The sequence below is a fragment of the Molothrus ater genome, chromosome 1, assembly GCF_012460135.2.
Source record: "Molothrus ater isolate BHLD 08-10-18 breed brown headed cowbird chromosome 1, BPBGC_Mater_1.1, whole genome shotgun sequence".
Taxonomy (NCBI): domain Eukaryota; kingdom Metazoa; phylum Chordata; class Aves; order Passeriformes; family Icteridae; genus Molothrus; species Molothrus ater.
This window is the reverse complement of record NC_050478.2, coordinates 60,757,279-60,770,568: the sequence shown is the minus strand read 5'-3', so window position 1 is coordinate 60,770,568 and position 13,290 is coordinate 60,757,279. Positions and strand designations below refer to the sequence as shown.

The window sequence follows — 13,290 nt, the reverse complement described above, 5'->3', positions numbered from 1 at the left end:
ATACATGCAAGTTCAGGATCAGGGCAGTTTAGCTGATGAAAAAAATCAAATCACACAAAGTACTGCTTTCAATTTTCCATTCAAATATGGCTTCCTGGACCCTCATTGTGGGGAGGGTCATATCACTGTATGGGGACTGAATTCCCAAGTTCTTCGTGCCTGTCTCTGACCTCCACTAAGACAATCTTCTCTTGGAAAAAGATGCATATAAAAAAAAAAATCTTCAGAAAGGTGGCATAAACTAAAGGAATGGAATGTAGCCAGAAAGCAAACACAGGTAAAAGAAATACACTGTTATTTCAGTGGGAAGCAAAACCAGGAGGATCATCCCTGTGTTATTTCAGTTAGACTGAACTAACCAGAGGGAACACTGTGGTGAAGGAAGAGAGAGAATAAAGGAGAAAGGTTAGTTATCTTCATACTTACTTTAACAAATGTATTCATCTATGGAATTCATCGGGTGGCCTGTGGAGGAGAGCTCCAAGAAATAGCAGGCAGGGAGCCAGTCTTGAGACATTCTAACCAAAATGGGAAAAAAAAAAAAAAAAAAAAAAAGAAAAAATAAGGCCAGGAAAACAAAAGATTTCAGCTGAGACCAGAATCCCTAATGCACTCAAGGGCAACAATGTCAATCTGGAAATTTATTACAGACAAGAACAAGTCCCCACTGGTGGAAAGGACTCAGGTGCAAAATATCTTTTCCAGTGACAAAGTCATCAAAAGCCGGAAGCATCCATTCTTGTGATCCCTGTGGTTTTTGGAGGGAAGGTGCTGCAGGGGGAGCTGTGCACCCATCATTTCCATGCAGCAGCTGGTGAAGGTAATCTGCTCCTCCAAACGACAGTGACATCTCAAGAGGCATGCTCCTCTAGCAGCAGCAATGCACAGGCACCATAGGGCTCAGTGGAACCGCATTGTTGGTTACATTTCTGGCTGCATTTATTCTGTTGGTTTTCCAGCAGCTCCCTGAGTGCTACATTGAAAGTGTGTTCCCAGATACCACAGTTTTGTCTCATCTGCACATTGTGTTTAATTTGAACTGATGCAGTACTTCCATTGTCATTTAGCACAGAAAACCTATCCTGCTTCCAAGGTGAAGAGCCAAGCACTGAAAAAACACACATGGTTTAAAAAAAACTCATTAACTGATGACTACACTTTCTTCCAAATTGCAACATAAGGCATCTCCCAGCACAAAGAATGCTCAAATGAGTAACTGTTTAATTTACCATCACTATCAAGGGAAAAAAAATGTCTAAAAATGTTTTGTGGTCAGTCACATCAAAAGAAATTTAAATGTATAGTATTCATATGGCCAATATACAACTGGTAAAAAATATTACAACAGGAATGCACCAATAACACTTGTATTTGGAAACTGAAAAAGTTTTACACTGACCTATGAGACTGTAGAACATGCAGTGTGTCTGCTAGGTTTGTCAATCTAAATTCATGCTTCATTTAAACAAAAAAAGGAGCAGAGAAGCCAGCTTTAAAAATGCATACTGCATTCCATTTAATAGATTACTATGCAGACTGGATGGATTTGATTCAGTACATTCTGATACAGATATACTTTTCCTGCAGTATGCAAGGAATGTAAGGTAGAACCTAAGCTACAGGAGAAATAGTAATGAACAGGAGATGGAAACAATTGTTATGGTCATTGCAATCTAAGCTCACAGTGATTTATGACTTGGATATAGTCACCTAAAGAAAAGACTGAGTTGTTAACAGTGGAGGATACTTCAAGTGATCAGTTCTACAGACACAAACTTAACACAAAAATGCTTGGATAAGGCACTGATGAAAACTAATATAAAAACCTGGCTCCAGCAACATCCATCAGAATAAGGAGCCTTGACAAGACCTCTGAAATCCCCTGCTTCAGCAGAGAAAAAAAATCTTGCTCTTTTCTGGCCTGTGCTAAAGAATAAAACCAGGAGTTTGACCACATATTTTCAGCCAAATTTTGCTAGACAAGAAAGCTAATAATTTTGGCATTTTGTGACAATCTGCTTTGAGTCAGGCCTAATAGAAGGCTGAAAAGAATCTTGTGATTATACCAGGAAAAACACATGAGTAAATACTCTAGAAACATTATTAATGGAGTAGAAGAGGCATTACAGCTGGACAGTCTTTGAAAGCTTATTTGTCAAGGTTTCTGTCTTGCCCAGTTGTTTTTTAATGTCACTTGGCAAAACTCTGTTTTGACCAGAGATCACAGAAGACTAATTTACTGACCATTTTTTCCTCCTTTTTTTTCTCAAAAGCAATTTTCCATATTAGTTTAGTCTCAGTACTGTTAAAATCATTCATTCAGAGAATCAACAATGGGGAACATGTAAAGAAACTATTTATTAAACATATATATATAAATCAACATGAGCAGATCAAGAAGCTTTAAGAAGGAATTAGCAGTGCAAACATGACATTCACATTTAAATGAGAACATGGAGGCAACTTCTTAATACGCTTTACATGTGTGTGGTAAAGGAAATGTATAGGGACAAAGAAACAAAAATATTCCCTCACATCCATCAAACAGTACCTTCTAGAAGCTAATGATTAAAAATCTCTAAGGGCCTCTCAGTCTCAAATTTGGTTGCTTTGTGAAACTGTCACCTCCTTGGCTTGTACACATTTGGGCACATCAGTCCTTGTGGTATGGACCTGCAAAAACCAAAGCCTGCTTCTACTTCAAAGACTGATGGAGAAACTACTTCGGTTTCTTAACTATTAGCTTTGAAACACCATCTTTATCATGCCTGGGGTTTGGGGAAGAGGGATATACACCACAGCCCAAAAGCAAGATTCAGATTTTGCATGTTCTTATTAACTGGGAGCAACAAGAACACAAATTGGTGCTATATGTTGGTTCTTTGAGAGAAAGATAATTCTTTTGTATAAGATTTCCAATAATTTGCAGCAATAGAGCATTAAAGTAGCATGTGTAGCATATATGCAGTAGGAATTGATCAATGCTGCTCTGATGAGCAGCAAAGGGTCCTTACATGACTCCATCATTACATGACTTACATCCTTACATGACTCCATCAGAAACCGACTGGAAAATCAGCAGAACAAGAAAGTATTGGCTTATCATAAGACTGCTTCCTACTTCGTTCCTACTTCCCAGGTATTTCAAGAGGCACAGATAAATATATCTGTAAGAGAACAAAAAGGTTTTAGTTAGCCTAAATCTTGACACTTTTTTTGGTTTTACAAGTACAGCATGCATTTCTACCAAGAATCCTAAACATTTTCAGGACAAGCTTTTGGTGCAACAGTTGAGAAGAAATACATGGGAAAGTATTTTAAGGTTGTCCTATTTAAAGTTCAGAGAGAAACAATGTGGAAGTTTCCCTATCATCTTCAAATGTCTCATGTCTACACCCACACATGCTTATCACCAGGGTTCTTTGGGCAGGATGACCCCTTTTTTTACGTGTTGATTACACATTAAGGTAGCCAGCCAAGGAGAACAAATTTGCCCAATCAGAGTCAACAAAGATGAAGAAGGGTCTGGGCACAAATTGTATGAGGGAGCTGGGGGTGTTTAGCCTGGAGAAAAGGAGGCTCAGGGGAGACTTTATCACTCTCTACAAGTCACAGCTGCCTGAAAGGAGCACAGAGCCATGTGGGGGTTGGTCTCTTCTCCCAGGCAAGCAATATCAGGACAAGCAGAAATGTCCTTAAGTTGAGCCAGGGGAGGTTTAGATTAATTTTTAGGAAAAAATTCTTCACTAAAAGGGTAGTCAGGCACTGGAATGGTCTCTCTGAGAAGTTATGGATATACCATCCCTGGAAGTGCTCAAAAGGTATGGGGATGTAGCACCTGGGGACCTGATTAAGTGGTAAAGAGGTAGTGCTGGGTTAAGGGCTGGAATCAATGATCTAAGAGGTATTTTCCAGCCTTGATTATTCTATGATTCTATGATTAATCCTGCTCTTCCACTGAAAATTTGGACAGTGGTTGTAGTAGAGAAAGGGTACAGATAACAATTAAGCTAAACAAAGAGAATATCTTCCCTTTCTTATCAATTTTTATACACTGCTCCACTGTTAGTAGATACATGTTGTCCAAGCAGCCACCCATTACTTCTCTGAGCCTAGCTCTTACTACACCAACCATGGACTTAAAAGCTGAACATACTCCTGTTCTCCCTCAGGCCACAACAATTCACCCATCTCTAGTAGAAACTGACTTCAGTTGTCTCAAAAACCCCACACGCTGCTAATGAAAGCTTCCACTCTTCTGCCAGACCTCCTCATACCTGCAGTTGTGGCGTCCAATCTTACTTGTCATTATAAGGCTTTCCAAAGCTGGAGACATCTTTTGGAAGTGACAAAAGCCCAACCAACCAAGCACACAAGCAAACAACCACGCCATGCTGCTGACCAGTCCCTCCTTGTTGAAAGTCAACTACTGCTGCTGTATGAGGGGAAATCAAAGGTAACAGATACATCCTCTCTTGCTCCTCTTGTGAGTGACAAATCAGAAAATGAGGCTCAGAGCCTCATGGCTAATTTACCACTGCCAAAGTGTCTTACAGAGACACTCTGCTGTCTTAGAGGTATCCCATTCCTTGCCACACTGCCGTTTACTGTGTCTGGGCAGGTGCTCGGCAGGTGCTGTTGCTTGACATCAGGAAGCAAATATCCTCCTCCCTTCTGTGCCCCAGATGAAGAAAATGTATCCTATGAGACACAATAGGAGATTCTGCATGATCACTGAGGAAACTAGGAATGCTATAATGGCACACCAATTAATACATGGGGGGAGAGAAAGAGCAATAGAGCACTGAAAAACAACAGCAAAAAAGAGTCCATGCATCTGATACGTGTCTGATAAATTATTCCTTTCTCACAAGACGTGGGAACAACGCCTAAACTGAGTGTGTAATGGCCCTTCCCTGAGACAGGGCCCATCTGTCTGACAGTGAGCCCAGAAATGCAGGAGCATTCTCCTTGAGCTGTGGAGCAATAAAGTCTCTGTGCTACAGTTACTGCCACTATTAAGAAGAGGTGCAGGGCATTAATTATATTCACAGGAGAAACACAAGTAAGACTGTGGCATAGCAGTATAATAGTATTGAGACTGTCATTTCCCAGTCCAAACTCCTCTAATTAAGTCCCAGCTGAAGTCTCCTGTCCAGGTCTATGGTCTTGATTTCAAAGGGACAGAGGCAAATAAATAAATAAATAAATACTAACAGTTTCGTTTCTTTCCAAGTAAGGATGGCCAGATATTTGGAGGTATTTATGGGTATTTTTATTTGCAGAGGCTGGTAGGTTGTTTTTACCTTGTAATTGTCTGCTGTCCTATTTTGAAATTAATTGACTGCATTCACTCCATAGAACCTAACTCACCTTGAAGTCCACCAGGACTTGATAGGTCTTAGACTTAGTTTTTGTGTTATAACCCAAGATCTGCCAAAACGTGAGAGCATTGGAAAAATCCAACCATTACTTTTCTCTACAACTCTATGTACTAAGGATATCTAATATTCAACACAGGGCTATTATAATCCACTCCTGGCACCACAACTTAGCATCAAGGTAGCTTGTATGACTATTTTCTTTCCAATTCCCAGAGTGGTATATGTAAATTTGGTGACTAATTCTGCACATCTTGTGCTGTTTTCCTTTCCTTCTTTCCTTTTTTTTTTTTTAACAGAGAAATTGGTCTACACATTCCTGCTACTTGGTACTTTTAATGTAACTTAATTGTCTATTAAAAAAAGAAAAAAATAAGCTTCAATGGCAAATTTGTGGAGTTTTTTTAAATCTACATACTCAATGACATATTAGCTTTAAACCTGCTTCTGTTTACAAGGACAATGTTACAAATGCAATTTTCCTTATTCTTCCCTTTGCCAATAGACTAATTGGAAATAAAAAGAAACAAAATTACAAAGGTGAGCGTAAGTGAAAAGAAAGAAATCACAAATTTTTGAGAGAAACACTCTCTTTTTTTTCTAATATTTCCATTTTATTTCTAGTTTCTTGAATAGAGTCCATTCATGAGTTTACCTTGCAGTTTGCTTCCTTTTTAAATTTAAGCTAGTTTTCATATAGGTTTTTACATTTAATTCTCTTGGGGTTGCTGAAGAAATCATTAGTCAATGGTTTATACAACTGTAATTCCATTTTCCCAGGTTATTAAAAACTAATAGCATGCCATTTAATTAGACTAGATGATGAGAATCCACTTAAAAGTTAGAAATAGACTTACAAACTGCCTATCTTCTTCCTCACTGCCAAGCAAGACTTTATAATAAATCATTATTCCTTTAAAATGAATTTAGTAATTACAAAGGACTTCATTCTTCATTATATTCACCATGGTTATACATATTTCCATAAGTTATCTCATTTATTTGTACCAAGAGTACTATTAAATATAGAATTAATTTATCAGAGCAGGGTACAGGAAGAAGCCCTTGGAGGATATTGTTGGTAATGGTCTGAAACAAAGCTTTCTGCTTATCCAAAGAATGAGCTTCTGCAGGAACCTTCAATATTAACTCACACCACAGCATGGCAATGCTGTAGTGTGCTGGGGAAGGGGACAAGGCACAAGGCACAAGAGTGACTCCTTGGCCACATCCTTTCCAAGTGCGGTTCCTGTGCTGAGCCTTGAACTGAGATGACAATTACTGTAGCCTGGAGCATAGACCTCTTTCCCTAAGGAAATGAACCAAGACCTCCAATTTATTTCACATAGCCTGTTTAAGAATCATTGGATAATAATGGCCTTCAGTCACTGCCAGACCATGGTGAATTTAAAATAGTGACTTGGAGGAAAAATGCTCTATGTCATAACTCCCTAGGCACATGATCCCCTCTATCATGCCATTTATTAGGCAGCTTGGCCCTGGCACCACATTTATTTATAACATAATATTTCATCCTATATAGTCTGAGGTTAATAAAGTCTCATTAACAGCTCCTTTATGGACTACCCCTTTATGGGCAGCTCCCATAAAGCTCTCCAAGATTTGATTTTACAATAATGGCAAAGAACCTCACCATTTATTTTCCCCCATCCAATTTTAAAGACCCTACAGCAACACAGAAGTGGGGGAAAGAAAGGGGAAAAAAAAACATAACAGGAAAATAGTTATCTGTGGTACAGTTAGAAGAAGACAAAGAAAAACGTGGTTATCTAATAGAAAAATATGTTTTCCCTATGTACTAGACTATATAGTCTGTTGGTAAGTACAACAACAACAAAAAAAACCTCATTAAGAAAAAACTTGGATAAGGATGACAATGATTTTTAATCGCCTCTTTGTTGCAAATTCTCATTGGCTTGGCTTGAATAGACACTTGATAGAAGGAATGTAGGAATTGGCTGGAATTTCACCTCATACCCTGTGCAGGCTGCTGTCTTCTAGAGTCCTTTGAACTTTTGAAAGCTGAACAGCCTTTCTCTTGAAGTCTTCTTAGATACAGTCACAAGAGCCTCTGTGTCTTGGTCGTTTCTTATTTGAATTCTGAATATCACTAAAAATTGTTGATGGTTACTAAAAGAATATTATTTCCAAGGCATTGGGGATTGGGTGCTTTTCTTTTGCAGAATATATGAGTTGCTTATAATTCTTCAGTATTTGGATTTAGTAGATGCTCATAACTTCTCTCTTAACCTGTTCAGTGTCAGAACAGCTCTGGTACATCCAGAAAAGAAAATAAACTAATAATAAATGTATTTAAACTAATAATAACTATAAGCTCATGTATTGGCTGAAGAGACTTCTTAAAATGTGTCTTAAAAAGAATCACATTGGACCTTTTAAAGGTAATAAGACAGTCACAGCTGAAGGAATGTGCCAGAAGGTCGTGACAGGAATAAGATGCATTTACCTTTCATGTAGAGGAAGAACAGCACATTCAGCAGTCCCCTGTGAGAGAGGACAAACTTTGTCTTGGTGCATATGTCATTCTGAAATAAATACACAATTTCTTCACCAAAGAAATCACAGTCCAAATAAAGGAAGCACAAAGAAGTGGAAGACAAGAGAAGCACTAAGAAGGAAAATTATTTGTCCAAGATCAGTGTGAAATCTTCTGGTTTCTATTCTACACCAAACCTAGAGGAGAAGGGGTCAGGATATTTTTCCATATGGCCATTCCTTCCTGCTTCTACCCTACTCCAAAAATTAGTGTTTAGGTGAACATGGAATTTAAGGGCTTGGGGACACAACAGGTAGATATTACACTGTTTGAAGAAAAGCAACATATATCAGTCAGTGCTTTCTGTAATTCTAAAGTGGGATTAAAGAATTATAAAATGTTCATTCCCCCTCAATTTTATGCTCATGTGTGTCAAAACACAATTAATGCTTTATTTCGTAAAAAATTGAAAGTTTTCACTGAAAAGTGAGTTTTGAGTGGAAAAAATACATATCACTTCAGAGACAAGGGAGATGGACTTGACGAAGAAAACAGTCACACATGGGGAAAGATGGATGGATGTTAGAGCCTGTGAACACTATATATTCTGATGTAAAGCCTATATTTGAGATTTCTGCCATATTCAGTTATTTACAAAGTCAGAACTTGTAAACAGTGACAGAGTTCATAAGATTATAAATGCTAAAAGAGAAAAATAAAAATAATTGCTTTTCAAACAATATCAGTTATTCAATGAATATTTAACATATGCATAATTTTGCTATGGGAGATCAATGCCATCACACAGTGAAATTTAAATATTTGCTTAAATGCTCAATAAAAAGAGATGGGATTATTTATAAATGAAACTGTAAATTCATAGTTACTGTAGTCTCTCATCCTGATTAAGTTTGTAAATTTTATATGAATAAAAAAGACCACTGTATATTGATGCTGATCTCTATTATAAGAATTATAGGAACAGAAATCAAGATGAGACCATTCTCCCTGCCAGCATAGCATCTGCATGCCAGTTTACTACACTCCAGCCTACATTCCTTCTATCAAGTGTCTAATTTGCCAAATCCCAGTGATAGAACAGTTTATGCTGACTGAGAGCTTCAGTCTTCATATCTTTTGTGGTTGAGGTTTTTTGTCTTTTTTTTTCTTTTTTGGAGGGATTTTTTAAACCTGTATTTAAAATCATATAGATGGGAAGTGCCTTTAATTTTTGTCCTGGGTATGAACCAGGCACATGGAACTATTTCACTTTTAGAAAGAATACTTGCAAAAGTTTTACTAAAGATAGTCAGTGACTTTCTATATGCTTCCTTTTTTGGATGTTCTTCCCCCATTCTTCCTGGCTTCAAGTGTTCTAATAACTGTTTTGAAACAGATGTTACATGGGAACTGTCCATCTCCTTGTGCAATAGGATGTTGTATAACTCAACTGCAGTCAGACAAATTTCAGTTCTAGATGACTGAAGGCAGAGGCTCAAATTATGAGGCATGAGGTTGATATAGGAGTGTTGCTCAGGCCTGGGAAAGACAGATATTTAAAACAGATATGCTTAGCAACATTGCTTTAAAGAGTACAGAAGGTAGGTCAATATATTAGAACTGCATTTCCATAATGCAATGTCTATGTTATAGCACTCAGGAGCCTATACTTAATTTGACATTCAGCTCTGCCTGTAACTGCATCTAAGTATTGATCTATCAATCTGTAGTAGTTAACATTGCACACAAACAAAATTTCATTTATCTTCACACACCTGTCATTCATTATTCAGAACCAGCATGTCCAAAAATCAAACGTTCATCGTGTTTTTAAAGACCATTTTGTAGTAAAAACTCATTTTCATCTTGGTTTTTTATTCATGAGAGGGCTTAGACCTCCTGAGCAGCTCAACCATAAACTGTTAACACATGGACTAACACAGCATGAGAGAGAAAACAACCTCACCCACAAACAAACTCAGCACACAAACAGGCAGCCCTCGTTTGCCAAGTCTATTGCATTTAAATGTCTGCAAAAAAACAGAAATAGGAAAACAAGAGTGGTGGCTTTTACATGCTCTAATTCCAATCACTGAGAAGGATTGGGGTAGGTAGAGGTAAAATAGAAAGGAAGGGGTAAAACAAAAAGAATTCCAAAACAGAGCACCAAACAGGACCACTAGAAACTCATAGGTGAAACCAGGAAACCTTCAAGAAAAAGGAAAAAAAAATACATGCAAAAGATTACAAGAATGGCCAAAAATAACCCCCCAAACTAGTAGTGCTTTGCACTCATCTTAGGATCTCCAGAATCACTTTTAGCAGCCTAAAGAGAGGAAAAGCAGAGACAAAGCACATCTACCAAGAAGCTGAAAGTGTTGACATTTATTTCATCAAGAGAAAAGTTTTTAAAAGCAGAATATTGAATTTATAATCATTTAGAGTCAATAAAAATTACGCATAAATAAAGAAGCAACAATAGCTGTGACATGTCTGTAGGTAGTGAGAGTAACCAAGTATTATAACTGGATAATATGAAAATACATACACAGGTGAAAAAACTCCCAAAAAAATCTCAGCATCCATTTTCCAGCTATTCCAACTGGAATTCAATCTATAAGACAGGTAAAAAAATTAAAGTTACATTTGAAACCTGTTCTCCATTTAAATTTATGCACCACAATCAATGTTGCATGTATTTTCCACACTTCATTCTTGTTTATTCATGATACACTGGTAAGAGAATTTTCAAGGGCAGTATGACAGGAAATCATTTATAAGAGAAAAGCTTCAAGATTTTCATCAGATTATAATTAATCAATTGTATTCATCATTTTCTCCCTTCTAAGGTAGTTCCAGGCAGCTCTAATTGTAAACAATTAATTGGAGATATGCAAGGCAAAACAGAAAAAATGAAAAAAAACCCATCCATTAGATACAGCAGCTTTAAAAAAGGAAAGAAACAGCATGGAATTTGCACTGAAGCCTAGAGAGAGTCACAGCAGAAGAGGCAGAAAAGGCTACACACATATCTGCATTTCTCAGATAATGCTGACACCTAAAGAATCTGCAAATATTTCTCATGATGAGGTACCAGTAGGAAATCACAAGAAACAAGGGTATGGACTGCCCATAATGTCCAGGTTATTGTCATTCTTCCAGCACCTGAGCTACGCAGAATAAAAATGTGAGGTATGGGAAGGAAAAAGAGAGTGAATACATATTTCAGTGTTTGGACTCCCAAAGAGCAATAAAAAAAGAATACTCACTTGAATTTCAAATTTGATTTTTTTTTCAGACTCAAAAGTGGGGAAGACACTCAGTACTAGCTCTTAGTACTAGTATATCAAATTCTCCTTTCCATCTCCCTCCATTCTGCCTTAAGAGCACACATCCTTCCCACATTCCCAGCCTGAACAAATGAGAAAATGTGTATCCCATCCTCACTGCTGAACAGTAAAGCAATACAGGAAGAAGGAGGAAGAATTAAAAGCTATGCATTTACATTTGAGTGAAAACATACTCTGGCAATGCCTTGAAATGATTAGGAGCAAGGCAGCACAAATCCAGAAACACTAGCTCAGGTTCAGAGGCATGCTCCTGTGTGCTGCCTCTCACCACATTCACGTTTGTCTTGCACTGCTTATTCTTGCTCCAGTTCTTTGGAAAGGGATTATCCAAGGTAGTTACTTGCAATAGCAGGGGTTTAAACTCAGTGACCCAGAACGTCCTCTAGTCTGAAGTCTCTCTGAGTTGTCCAATTCCCACCCCAGCCATCCCCCAAAAGCTGCAGCCTTCCAAGTAATAGCGTGATTGACCTTTGCCTTATGTACAACATCTTTTAATGAAAGCAAAAATATTTTTCTGTATCCTAGCACTAAGTTGTACCACAGTAACTGAGCAAAATAGAATTCTGTTTGCACACTAGCAAAAAGAGGTAACACTGGCATCCAAATAAAGAGTTTTATCTATAAAATCTTTTATTCTAGACTATTAGGCCTGGGTTTAAGTTGCATTCTAACCATAAACATGGGAGAAGCTGTCCCAGATGGTGAATGTAAAACGTGCTGTAAATTTTAATGAAGCAAATAAGTCACTAATAACAATAATGCCAACACTGCTGCATTTTTGGTAGATGTTAATAAAGCAAAATTAAAAAAAGAGCATGCAGCATTCAAATAAGTGCTTAAGAAGCCCAATATAATTTGCTAATTCAGCTATTCACACTTTGATTGCACAGCCCCTGGTCATCTGCTCAAGTACAGCTGCTTGATGTAAAAACAAATAAAAAAAATTTTATTGTCCACCAGATGTCCCAGCTTGTAATACTTGCTGCTATAATTCAGGTCACCCAAGGTTCAAGCACATTTAGAAATCGATTGTTCTTGGATGGTCAACCTTGTGACAGTGGTCAAGGCACTTCAGGGTTTATCCTGCCAAGAGGGGAGGGAGCACTCCTGTATTGAAAGAATATTCATGCTATGAATACCACAGGCACCCCAAACAGAAAATTACTACCACAGCTTAGGGAAAGAACTGGAGAGGACAGGAGTGAAAAGAACTCAAGAAACATATGCCCTGTTTTATAAGGCCATTGGAAACCCATTAACAGGGTCCTAACAGATTTATTTTCTTTACTGAAAATGAATTTTTTATTATTATTATTAAGGAAAGGTATAAAAGCACAAGGCACAACAACCACCACTGCTGTGCACCAGCATTCTCACTGCTCTTGATGGGAACTAGATAATACATGTAGTGCAGCCAGTACTTCTCCCCAAATCAAATGTAAAATTCAATGGAGCAGAATTATCAGCTGGAGCTAAAACATCTTGCACCAAGGGTGTCTGCTGCTGTGCTGCATAAAGCAGGTTTGAAATCAGCAGGCTGTGTTTTGTTTATGGATTGCACAGAGCTGACAACTAAGGAAAGGCTGAACTGGAGGAAAGAGAGCTTCTTTCTGGAAATACCTCCTCTTCCAGAGCAGGAAAGGGCATCAGTGAATGGAAAGAATCTGAGCAGAGCCAGGGACTCCTGCCAGAGCCATGCTGAAGGCACAGCGGTAGCATACAGATGCTGACACCAGATCCCCATCAGGGTGAGAAGGGCGATGATTTTGTACAAGAGTGCACCACACCCAAAACTCTATGCCTTTACTACACAAGATGCAAAAACCTGAAACCCCAAACGTGTCAAGATGTTTCAGAGTAATTTTTCCTTAAGCAGGACCTGTGCAGCCTGTCTTAGCAACACAAGCAGCCATTTGTCACCTTGTCTGATGATTTACAAGGAGCAATATCTTGACAGGAATATTTTCTGAGAAATAATGTTGTTCTACTATACCTAATTTACACAGTGCTGCAGAATACACAAAAAGCTACATTTCCATCA

The 13,290-nt window shown here is 38.0% G+C and overlaps 1 long non-coding RNA gene across 1 annotated transcript in view; it reads right to left on the bottom strand.

Moving 5' to 3' along the window:
- Positions 1-13,290, bottom strand: part of LOC118698780 (uncharacterized) — a 119,235-nt gene that overhangs the window by 20,338 nt on the left and 85,607 nt on the right. The window contains exon 8 of the long non-coding RNA XR_004981946.2: positions 3,040-3,167. This is a non-coding gene — a long non-coding RNA (uncharacterized LOC118698780). The remainder of the gene's footprint in view (positions 1-3,039; positions 3,168-13,290) is intronic.